General features: G+C 41.7%; 1 protein-coding gene and 1 long non-coding RNA gene across 11 annotated transcripts in view; one reads left to right on the top strand and one right to left on the bottom strand.

The window, feature by feature from the left end:
- Window positions 1–12,667, top strand: part of BBX (BBX high mobility group box domain containing) — a 198,743-nt gene that overhangs the window by 69,378 nt on the left and 116,698 nt on the right. For 7 of the 10 annotated variants that reach the window (XM_039483998.1, XM_039484056.1, XM_039484038.1 and 4 more), the window contains exon 1: window positions 12,224–12,349. The exons of 2 other annotated variants lie outside the window; for them this stretch is intronic. The gene's annotated coding sequence lies outside the window, so the exon portion shown is untranslated. Of the gene's footprint in view, window positions 1–12,223; window positions 12,354–12,667 lie in introns of those variants that run through there. One more of the 10 variants, XM_039484027.1, reaches the window with a different exon arrangement.
- LOC120370032 lies at window positions 9,333–12,158 on the bottom strand. Its single transcript, XR_005583570.1, has 3 exons — window positions 11,958–12,158; window positions 11,178–11,234; window positions 9,333–9,451 (listed from the first exon to the last, which is right to left on the bottom strand). It is a non-coding gene; the product is annotated as an uncharacterized LOC120370032 (long non-coding RNA).

Below are 12,667 nucleotides of genomic sequence, written 5' to 3'. Positions count from 1 at the left end.
ACCGAGGTCTCCTGGGTCCCATTCCACTGCTCAAGCCACTAGTCACAATTATTACTGGAAGAGTAGTTGTTAACTCTGTATCAACTAAACATATACAGTAGAACCTCAGAGTTACGAACACTTTGGGAATGGAGGCTGTTTGTAACTCGGAACAAAACATTATGATTGTTCTTTCGAAAGTTTACAACTGAACATTGACTTAATGCGGCTTTGAAACTTTACTATGCAAAAGAAAAGTGCTGCTTTTAACCATCTTAATTTAAATGCAACAAGCACAGAAACAGTTTCCTTATCATGGCAAATCTTTTTTAAACTTTCCCTTTATTTTTTATTAGTTAACATTTAATACAGTACTGTATTTGCTTTGTTTGTTTGTTGGCTCTGCTGCTTCGTGATTGCGTCTTCCGGTTCCAAATGAGGTGTGTGGTTGACCGGTCAGTTCTAACTCTGGTGTTCATAACTCTGAGGTTCTACTGTATATTGCCCTAATGAAGACCCAAGTCACACTCGCTTGCAGAAAAACATCATGGAATTGGCCCCCTGAGGGGGAGGAAGAATTAATAAGGATTCCTTTGTGGAAGTCTCCCTTGCACATGCATGCTAACAGCGCGTGAAAGAGGCAGGGTTCCCTCCTTCACCACGAGTAATTGGCCATTGAGTTAGCCCTCAAATATGTCAGAGCTCAAGGGATCTAAAGGAGGCCCCAACCATACACATAGATAACCTGCTCCTTTGCTGTGGCTCTAGTGCCCAGTGAGCTCCCAGGCAGCTGATCTCCACTGGACCCACATAACTGGAAGGTCCAGCCCAGCCACCCAGGCCTACACATTCATGTGAAGGCCATACAGAAAAATCATATAGGCTCAGGGGCTTTATTCTCTCTCTTGCCTCATTTTCTGTGGAGCTGAAGAGTGGATGGTTGCACAGTCCCCCTCTTTTTGTATCTCTTCAGGGCATGGCCTGGCCCCAAAAGTAATAGAAGATAGTTTTGTCAAAATAAAATGAAATCACAATGCATGGTGGAGCATTGGATCTCTCTGGTTAATACCTGTAGCAAATGTGTGTTTTCTGCATTTAGAATTTGTCACACTAAGGTCCTAATATTATACAGGAGCTATGATAATACAAATAATATACCCCTGATACAAGCAAAACTCTTCTTGGAGTCCTGTCTGAGTTTTTAGCTGAGTAAGTAGCAGGGGCCAGAACTCATACATATTTTGTTTTTAAATACTGCTTTGTTGACCAATGGCAGTCCTTCATGTATCTTCATGCCCAGATCAACCCCTCTTGAGGGAAAAGCCCACAGGAACAGGCTCTTAAGGAAGAAACCTCTACAAGTATTTCCTGTCTTGTTAGGAATCTGGTTTAGATCAGAAATGTGGTTCTTGACTTACTTTCGTGTAAAACCACTGATGTTGGTAGAGATACTATTTACAGCAGTCTTAGTGGGACAAGAGTCAGCCTGCTACAATACTACCAATCAGCTTCACCACACGTTTCATGTGTCACTTTAGTCTATCAACCTTTCAACCTCCACTGTTGTTTAATACAAAGCCAAAACAAGGGTAATGCATACACACTTTTAAATAGATACAATTATCCACAGTGCTTTTCATCTAAAGTTTAAAAAAAAAAAAAAAAAAAAGTCTAACTAGTTTGAGATAGTCACATTCATGCGACTTCTGTTTACCATGTGTGTGCTACACTTTTCAATTCACTCGACATCTTCCTCACAATTAAGCTTGATTTTTATTTTTTTTCCTCACTTTGCACCATCACAACGCAGAAAAACCTGGTTCTAACTGCTAACGTATTTTTTGCTGCTTTAGAGGGTAAATAACTTGTAATTATGGGGTAATTATTTTTGTGGACCAGTGTGTTTTTAGAAAAATCTCCAAACAAAATCACTGTGTTAACCTCTAGGGCAAAATTGCTAAGATTTCAGTTACCTTTCAAGTGTATCCCTAGCAAATAAAGGATACCCGTCACAAAGGTGTTGACTAATATTGCAACAGCCTGAAGATGTAGAGAGGCAAAAGGTTTTATTCTACTTATTTTAATGTCAGATCTCAGGTGTGACTATTGTATTTTAAATAGCTGGCTTTGGTCTCCAGAGTAGCCTTTTCATAATCGGATCAGTGACTGCAGCTCAATCACAAAGCGTGGAAAAAGTGGCAGCTATTCTAGTCCATTTCTGAAACTGCCTGTTTCAATGTAGGAAAGTATATTTTAACATCAACTAATAATTTGCTGCTTCAAGACCTATTTTCATTGGTTTGAAATGCATACAGACTTTTGGTCTCTAGAGGAGGAAAGAAATTTAACAATTTCTTGTCATTTCATCTTTTATCCATCCTACCATTTTCATCCCTTCTGGAAAAGCCTTAAAGAACTCAATAAGGATGAAATCTATAGCGTTAATACAAAATTATAGTTTCTCTAGGTTTCTTGAACCATGCTATAGTATTCTAAAGAAGAATTAGAATTCAGTAGAGAATTTTATACAATGGATCCAAAACATAGTTTTTAATTTCTTATTTTCTATTAAATTTGAGAGGGCTCTTTCATATATGCTCTGTTGTTTATATGTATTGCAGTAATTCATAGATGCTCAAATCAGGAAGCCAGGTCCCACTGTGCTTAGCACTGAACAGACATACCTAAAAAGACAGCTCGTACCCCTAGGACCTGGTAGTCCAAAATATAAAGTATTTTAACTTATTAAACAAATGGTAATTGTGGAAAAGACAAAGTCAATAGAAGATTTGCCTCCCTGCCAGTCTGCCCTATCACTCTGACTGCACTTTTCTCTAAAATTAAGGTGTCTGCCTGATAGCTGGTTTGTAGGTCAGTTTGAGGAGTATGCAGATAAAACAGATGAAATGTTTGAGGACTGTGGTTCCTTAACGTTCAGTTTTATTCTGTAAAGAGATTCTGTTAAATTGGCATTGTGGGGTTCCAGATTAGTCTTTCAGTGACTCGGTATCAAAATCAAATATGCTGAATCAACAAGTCACAAACTGATTTTATGTTCATTATTTGCCATTCTTTTAAACTCACCCTGCATCTGGAAGCTAAGTTGGATTTGCTCTGGCTTATGCATTATTGCCAGTAATAGAGATGTGTTTATAGCAGATTCTGTTTGTGTTTGTGTTCTGTGTTTGGTTGCACCTGTGCCAATTTATATTTCAATGCAGAGGAGAGGGGAATAGATCATATTTGTAACTGTGGATAGAAAGTGGCCCTGCAATTAAAATGTGGTTAGTGAATCTGTTGGTGATGTATCAGTCAGAATGGAAGCATGCTCATTCTCTTGCAGCTGGCTCAGCACTGGTAACAGGAGCAAAAACTAATAAAATTCACCTTTTGTCATGAAAGTGAGCAGATACGTCTTTCAATACGCATAGTGAACAGATCTGCTGAAGAAGAAACCATTTTTACAGTCACTTTTCAAATGAGAGCCACACTTTAACAGTAGATTAATATTTAGATATAAGCTAACTACTCTGATAGCAAATCAGTGCATTTCAACCTTTTTCCCCATGAAGAGCTTGAATTATGTACAGTAAATAGTAAGTTAACAAAACTAAGTGTCAGCACTTAAAATTTAGTGCTTCCGTTTGGGACAACCCAGTTAAAACATTAGCACTTAAAATTATTCCAAACTAGGCTTTGGATTAATACTGTTCAAATTAATGAAGGTGGATGTGTGCTGCGATTCAGAAGTCTTTGGGTACTGCTGTTTGCTATGGAGCTAATAAGTCAGCAGTGCATTGTAGAGCATGTAGATTGTATTTGGCTATAGGAGGGCTAGACCTTTTTTTTTTTTTAATACATAACTTTAGATTTTGCACAACACAGGATGGTCTCAGGAATAGCCTGTGTGAGCAGAATTGTGTGGGTGTACAGGCCCATCGAGAGAAATGAGGGGTCCCAGGTCATTATGTTCGCCTGTCCCATCCCCCTCCCCCGTTTCTTTATTTACAAAGACATTAAATGTTTTGGGTGCCAGCCTGAGCTCAGGGCCCCAGTACAATTGTCCTCCCTTTCCTCCTCTCGTCAGCCCTGGATGTGCTTCTTTCATACAATCCTGTTGTCCTGGATGGTGACATCTGTCATGTATCCCTGTAATTCAGGGACTGATGGCCATCTGCGGGTAATCCATGGGATGAGTCTACAGGGGAGGAAATCTACGCATCTCTCAAGCTTTCCCCCCAGTTCTATCAGAGTTTTGCCTCTTGTAGCCCAGGCCATAGATCTTACCTCATGCTCCAGAGATCATCCAGTGGGAGACACTGTGCTTCCATGCATCTTCGTGTCCCACTGATATCCCCACTCCTTCAACTTCTTGATAGGATGGCTCCAATGAATCTATGCTGCATCAGCGGCTGCCCTAAGTCCCTTTTCTAAAGGGTAGTGGGTGTTCCCTTCCTCCAGAGGTGGGGCACAATGTTAAATTCAGCTTTGGGGCTTTGTATCACAACTTCCTCCCTGGGTTTTGTGGAGGCTGCTGCGGGGACAGTGTGCAAGCCCCACTCTTTGCTCAGCCCAGCAGTATTGGCCATCCCAACCATTCAAATATCATGTCAGCCCTCAAAAAATCATGAGATTGACTTAAAAACAGACGATGTAAAAGAAATTGGGGAGGGGGAGTCCTGTTATTTGCGTTCTGGTTTTTGAGCTTTTTAGAGTGCACTTGGATCATGTTTTCAAGCATTTCTCTGCAACCGTGATGGCTAGAATCCTGCTTTTATTTTTAAATGAAAGTAGAGAAAATCATGTAATCACTTGACTCCTGGAACTGGGGCTTTAAGAAAAATACCAAATATCACATAACTCATAATAATGCTGGTCCAGGCACTTGCCTAGTCAGTCTCTCCCCAGCACCCTCTGAGCCTCAGAGAATGCACTGCATGGGGCACAATACTGCTGTGGAGGCAGATGAGTCAGCAGTTCCTGAAAAATCAGGCCCCTTTAAGCTCTCCAGTTGGGAACCATAAAACTTAGGTGCCCAATATTTTAATCGCTTTTGAAAATGTTGGCCTTGATCTTCAAGCTAAAGAGCCTATATTTTTTTCTCCTTTGCATATAGATAATATATTAATGTCCCCCCTTTCCCTGTCTGGTTTAGCCTGGAAATCTATTAAAATTAAATACAGCCTTTTGAAAGTTTCTTTCTCAGATCTCTCCTTTCAGGCTGATAGGTTTACCTGCCTCCTTTGAAATTTAGAAAGGCAGAGCACAAGACAAACTTGAGGATTTTTGCGTCACTTTGCCAAACCCAGCTGGGCCTGCTAACCAAACAATTAGCATGTCCTTATTCCGTTATAGTGCCAAATTAGCGCTAGCCCTTCCTATAGGATATGATTTTTTTTTTATTGTGGGGGAGCTTTCCCTGATATGATGAAGTCAAGTCTGGGAGATGTTTTTTATCAGGAGGCAGACAACAGGTTGTACAGATGTACCCTTTGACTCTGTCTTCGCTGAGGCACTGGCTGTTGCTGCACTCTGGACCTACTCCAGGACATTTGTCTGTGGGGACCTAAAGGATTTCCAATTGGAAATTCATGCTAGTGTTTAGCACTTCTAGAGGCAGCAGTAACTCCCCCTTACCTTCTCCCACCGCTGGAGAAGGTGGTGGTATATACCAGAGCTACTGGGTGACCAGTCAGTGGCGGGATGAGTCCTAAAAGGGCTCTAGAAAGTAGAGCTGAGAGGAAGGACGTCCACTGGGATGACCTGGGATCTATGGGGTTATGCTGTGTTTTCCCTGTGAATGATTAGGATTTGGGAACTAGTTCCTCTCTCTAGCGATGTAAATACAGTTAAAAAAATATGTTGTTTAAACAGTTAACCGATTAAGTGGCAGATCCCTCTGACCAGGAGGTGCTGCTTTGGCCGCTCTGGCCGGGCGGCATGGCTGGGCTCTCTCCAGCCGGTGCGGGGCTGCGGGGCCCAGTTGGCCGGCTGGCCCCGGGTTAACAGTTAAGGTGGGTTAACCGGTAAGACTTGCTTACCAGTTAACCTTTTACATCCCTACCTCTCTCCACTTTAAGAAGCTGTAAAACCTCATTTTGTAGTAGAGGTGAATCCAGCTCCACACACTCTCACCCCTCCATCTGCCACAGCCCCCAGATCCTGCCTGCAGGGAGCATCAGGATAGAAGTATTTAATGATCAAAACCGAAGTTGCTTTTATGTCAACAAAGTGCAGCTGGTTTGCAAAATTTGGACACCAGAGGGCAGGCTGGTACTTTACTGCCTAATTTAGGAATCGCAAACTGTAAAACTACAGAATTACTAAGATCTAAAACACATTGATGTGTGACTAGAATGCATGTGGCTGCTGGCTTGTTTTAATAAACCAAATTAGAAAAACAAATTTTCACTTTAGTTAAAGATTGTTAACTGGAAATCATAATTTTCTTCAAAATAGGGTTCCTTTCAATAAAGGAAAACCATAAAACATAGTTCAGAAGGACTTAAGTGGTGATGCAGCTTTGCCTTAGAAGCCATACTGCTTATTAATACTGTAGTGCACTGGGACTTGATTGGTTTGACCTTTTAAGGAAGAAAACTGTGCATTATGGAACAAGTTGAACTTTTATTTTATGTAATGTTTGTATGTAACAGAAGTGTGTGTGCCCATACCACACCTAAGGGTTAATTGGTTACTCTGCATTCAGTGAACTAACTAGAGAATTCTCACGTATTCTGAGGTTCAGCAGAAAGAAGTAGAGTCACTGAAGCTTTGGGCCTAAATCACATTTGCCCTTCGCACTGATGCAAACATTTACACAAGGAAAAGTAGTAATACTTAGCTCCTACGTAGTGATTTTCATTACTAGATATCAAAGTCCTTTACAAAGAATACAATATCATTATCTCCATTTTTTACATCGGGAAACTGGGGCACGGAATGGTGAACTGACTTGCTCACTGTCATGCAACAGGCCAGAGCTAGGATTAAAAGCTATATCTTCTGAGTCCCAATCTAGCGCTATCCACTGGGCCAGTGTTTCTTAACCTTTCTGATACCAGAGATTGGCTTGCTGCCTTCCTAAATGTGTCAGGGAGATCTCAGGGACTGGCACCAATGCACAGACCGGTCATTGAGAAACACTGTACTAGGCAACAACTCTATCATTCTGATTTAGCAGCATCTTGTACTGGTGTAAAGAACTGCACAAGGCATTCAAGAATAAGGCCAAAGGTGTGAGGCAATACTGAATCAGGCCCTTTTTCAAGATAGCTGAGGAGGAGAATCTACAAATTAATATTTCAGTCATTTTTTTCTAAGAACACACAGTGGCAGATTAATTTTACCTCTAGACCACACTTAAAATTTTCAGCTCCATATATTTGTCTTGGCTGTCTTTTATTCCCCCTGAGAACAGACTTATTAATAAAATATGATAATGGGAATTGATCTGCTCAGTACTATCACAGGATCGTAAAAAGAAGTCTGATGCATTGCTTGTTACCTCAGAATATTAAAAAAAATGGGAACAGCTGGTGCTTATAGGGTTCGGGGTGGGGGCTCATTTAGAAAAATTCCTGTTACAAAAGAAGAAATCTGATTTGCTGATAAAGACACTGAATGTGCAAATTTCGAGATAACTGTGCTAGTGGGAAATTATTAGCCAATTTAGGATTCATTCACTTTTATACAAGAACCTACAAAATGTGCTTTCAAGAGAAGTTGTTAACTTAATTGTTGCCAATCCTCACAATTTTATTGCAAGTCTTATAACATTCGATGTCTGTCTCAAAGCATCAGCTCCTGGAATCTTGTTAAGTGAGAATCTCAGATTTCATTTAAAAAAAAAGTTTCAAACCCTCAGTATCAGAGAAAAGCTCAGGCTTAAAAAGAGAAGGCAAATAAAAAGAATTCATAATTTATTGATTTTTAAGCCCATCTCATCTTTGTAGGTTTGTTCCATGATGCTTGAATGCTTGGGATCATCAATATTGTTATATCTATCCACTCTCTGTAATAGATTATATCATCTACTCACTCTTTTAAATAGTGTGCCTGGAGATTAAAAAATAAAAACAAACTTGTTTGTTTTAGCTGGGGGGGTTTTGGTGGGTCTGAGTGTGACGATACCAAACAAGCCATCATTCTCGCCTCTTTCTCTTTTCTTTCTATGTGCACAATTGGCTGGGGCCTCTTCAGTTTCAGCTCTCTACCTCATACAGGTAAATAGCCTCATGCAGGGCCTAGGGAAACGCATGTGCCATCAGCAGAACAGCTAACGCCAATTCTGTGCAAACATACCTCTCAACCTGGCAAAGCTTCAGTGGGGGTGGGATGCAATGTATAACAAAGCCGATGCAAACAAATTATTCCTGTAGAAAACGTCAAATGCTGTGGGATTCCTTCCTTTGATATAAAGAGCCCTTTCAACAACCACAGTTTCATTATTCTGCATCTCTGGTGTAAATAATTATTTTGACAATAAAGGCAAGGGGGCAGCAAATCTATTTGGAGCATAAGTAACTTTGGGGCTAAAAATGTTCTTAAAATGAGTTACAGTTGAAATATATGTACTCAGATGAAAGAGACAAGTGTCTCCCCCATCTCTTTCAATAATTATAGGCATTTTTAGACGTTACTTATAACAATATAGGTACTACATATTTAGATTGCAATTGTAATATTTCAAACCGATGGTTGCCTGTTAAAATCCTGGATTGTTGTTAGTTGATTATTGCTGCTTCACCCTTCAGAACATCTTTTTTCAAGCAGGTGACCTCCTCACAGTTAAAGTATCAGGATGAGACATTCATTTGAATAAACACCTGAAATCACAATGGCTTTTTCAAGCTTAATTGAAATTGTATTTCAGTCTCTTTTTTTCTGTCTTCCCTCCTGTCTCCTCTGTGTTTCCTCCTCTACCTCTCCAAGCTGCTTTCCATCTCCTCCTCCTAGTCAGGGCTTCTTATTGCTGAGTTGCATTTTCTGTGAGCGATCTCAGAGCTCCGTCAATAGTTGGATAAACTCCTCATTTTTACTATATTTTGAAAAAAGTTTAACTTAAAGCTTTTGATTCCTTTTTCTTTTCTGTTTCCTTACTTTTTGACTATTCAATCAGCTATCAGGTAGCATGAGTAATACAGCAAGGAACCATGGCTGTGACATTGCTTTTGAAAATGTAAAACAACTTCCTTCCCCTTTCCCTTCAGCATTGGAAGAAATGGAGGCAGGGAAGCACTTCAGGACCTGCAAACAGTGTCATAAGTCTCATGCATGTCTCCCCAGTTTTCCTGGTAGCGCATACATGACCAGATCAACTGATTAATTTTAGTTTGCACTGAACATTTAATGTTCCTGGTGTATGTTTGTCCATACAAAATGAAACTGAACTGCTGATTTCCTTGAATCTTCAGGGTAGTTCCTAGGTAAGACTGGTTTCAGTGTCACAGGAGGAGGTAGGCGAAGAGTGCTGAATCACAGTAAAAAGTGAGGAAAAATTCAAACCGAATAAAACAATTGCATTTAATTTTTCCATACTTGAAATTCCCTAGAAACTTTTGTCAGGCTTGATATTGGTTAAAATAACGTTCTACACATCAGATCTAGAGTATGTACCAGGGATTTCCTACAATGCCTGTTTCTGATCTCAATAAAACCGTTCAGATAGTGTAGCATGAATTAATATCCCCCCCGTTCGATGCTCTGGAGCTAGAGCTGGGCAAAGTGTGTCAATTCCTGCCCTTGGCAGGACCAGCTCTGACTTTTTTGCTGCCCCAAGCAAAAAAAAAAAACCAGGGCGCAGGGCGGCCGGACCCGGAGGCAAAGCAAAAAAAAACCCCAAAAGCCTGAGCGCAGGGTGGCCGGTTCCGGAGGCAAAGCAAAAAAACCCCAAAAAGCCTGAGCGCAGGGTGGCCGGACCCAGAGGCAAAGCGAAAAAAAAATAGGGCAGCCGTGCCTCCCTAGGTTTGGCCGGAATGCTGCCCCTTAGGATCTGCCGAACCAAGCACGAGCTTGCTTGGCTGGTGCCTGGAGCTGGCCCTGGCGCTTGGGTAGGGAATGGGGATGTGTGAACATGTTTTAAAGTTGCCTTTTGTACTCCCTGTATTCTACTGGAGCCAGAGCCTCGCCAGTGCAAGTTAGAGCAGACTCACGGCTGTTGTAATATGTGTCCTGCTTCCTGTGGGCCCTGGCTATTACCCAGTATGGCCAGGGATGCAACCCCATGCTGTGAGTGCCCCTGGCCTCTGATTGCCAGAAGCTAGGAGTGGCAACAGGAGATGGATCAGTCAATGATTGCCTGTTCTGTTCATTCCCTCTGAAGCACCTGGCATTGGCCACTACTGGAAGACAGGATACTGAGTTAGATGGACCTTTGGTCTGACCTAGTATGGACGTTCTTATGGAAGAAGATGACAGCCATAGTACAGTATGCAACAGCCACACATCCTCTCCACCCTCTCGTTCCACCTCCCATTACCTCCCCCTGACCTGCCCCATATGCTGGCGGCTGGGAGCCATGTTTCAGCAGAGCCCGTATGCTGGCCAGGCAGACAGGAGCTATTGCCAGTGGGCCCTTTCCACCCCCTTTTAGGTCCCATTATACAGCCTGAGCATTGTGCCGGGGCCTGGGCTTGAGTGAGTGGCCGGAAATAAGGGAAGCATTCACCCTCATTTTTGCAGACTCTGACTCCCTTTTGATTCAGCAATGTTCACAAACCTTTTGTTTATGTCAACATCCAAGTGCGTGAAGCATCTGTCCATATGGATGTTTTAGGGAAGCGCATTCCAGGCCTTGTGCCAAGAATTGTTTTAATCAAGAAATGAAATTTGTTTTGTGATCTAATTAAATTTATTTCAAGCAGAAGCTGAATTCAGCTAGAAAGATTACATACATCTTTCATTCTGAGATTAGAAACCATAACGTGGCTCAGAGCTTCCCTTCCACCCACACTCTCTGTGGTAAAACCCGTGGAAGAAGCTCAAGAGATGAAAATTTTGGAAGAGGCTCAAGACACTCATTCTCCTCTGTGCCCCGTCTGGGGAGGTAAGATTTGGGCCTCCCCTGTGGAACAGGCTGCAGGACCCTCCCCCAGTCCTGGTAAATTTATGGGTTATCATGGTCATCTGCCTGAGGACCCTGTGCCTCTGCACTGGATTTGCCATCTCCCATCCCCCCCAGTTTCCTGGTAGCTCACCTTCACTCCTCCTGGCCACAGCTTCCTTCCGATCCCTTGGAGAATGGGAGGAGACCTCTACACAGAAAACATAACATACAGCTTTGACTTTTGACTAATCTCCATAGGGTTGAAAGCGGGACAACCTTGTCCCCCCAACTTGGCATTCGGAGGCTGTAGCTCCGCTGCTCAACCCTCAGCATAGATTTCAGACACTCTCTGGAGAGGCCTTCCATGGGGTGGGTGGGTGCATAGCTGGAAGGGGAGGGAGGTGTGTGTGCTTGATGTGTTACTGTTATCAATAACCAGGATATTTTCCAGCTCCATGGCTATGTTATGAGCCTGTGTTAATTTAACTGATTAATTAACATTTTTAGTATTCTTTGAAGATGGAAAGCTATGTGAGTATTTTTAAGAATTAATTGGACTGTGAGCGCCTTGGAGCAGGGCTTGTACTTGAAAGTTTGGAAAGCATGGTGAGCAGTATCAGACATAGAAAATAATACCTTGGATCCAAGCCTTGCTATTAGGCATAGCATGTATTACAGTGAGATGTCCCACCAAGCATATAGGGCCATTATTATTGTTTAGAGTGACACTTAAGCTCTAGGTACAAACCAGAAGTATGTGTGTGGAGCATTTTAAAAATATGACAAGTGTAGAAAAGTATTAGCATCTTGTTATGGCATCTCAAGTGCACAGAGGTTGGGTTGGGGGAGAATCTTGCAGGCAAACCTCTGTTCTTCCCTTTCCCCACTGTTCAGTTGCTGAATAAGGTCGAAGTGTAAATAGGGCACTTACGTGTTCTGACCAGTGTGTGAGTAGTATCCTTCTCATGCTTGCCACTGTGGCTGGTTTGGTATTATGAATAGGGCCCATTTCAATAAAGAGGAAGAAATCAGTCTCAAGTTCGTTGATAGGACAGAATGATCATCATTACTATGAACCTTGTGCTGCTTAGTCTTTTCAATTTCAGTATGAATTCTGACTTTTCCACAGCGCAGTGCTCTATTTTCCATATAGACAGGAGCTCTAGAACAGTTGACTTGAAACATTCTAGATCACAATGTACAGGCCAGCAGAGGTTCTTGTCTGTTGACTTGGATAGACTCCTCCAGAATGTAACACTTCTAGGGGGATTGTGAATAGGTTTATGCTGTCTTCTATATTAATAGTGTCCATTCTGGAGCAGAGTAAGTGAGTCTTTAAAAGTCTTTTCAGTGTAATATCTCTCTCTTTATTTTTATTAACATGGTTTCCTGAAGTAGTTGCTGTTCACCCAAGAACCTTGGGGGAGGGTGGGGATAAATTCTTCTCATCAAAACAATGGCAAAAATGGTTTGGCTTTCTTTTTAATAAATAATGTTGGGCCCAGATTTGTAGCCATTGTGAATCAAGGTGCTTCCATTGAATTCACTGGGGCTGTGGTGATGTACAGTAGATGAGGATATGTATCACTATTTTAAAAATAAGGACTGAAAATTGAGAATGTAATGCTGGCTAATAATATG

This window comes from Mauremys reevesii, linkage group 1 (assembly GCF_016161935.1).
Source record: "Mauremys reevesii isolate NIE-2019 linkage group 1, ASM1616193v1, whole genome shotgun sequence".
NCBI lineage: Eukaryota > Metazoa > Chordata > Testudines > Geoemydidae > Mauremys > Mauremys reevesii.
This window is presented reverse-complemented; position numbering and strand designations above follow the sequence as displayed.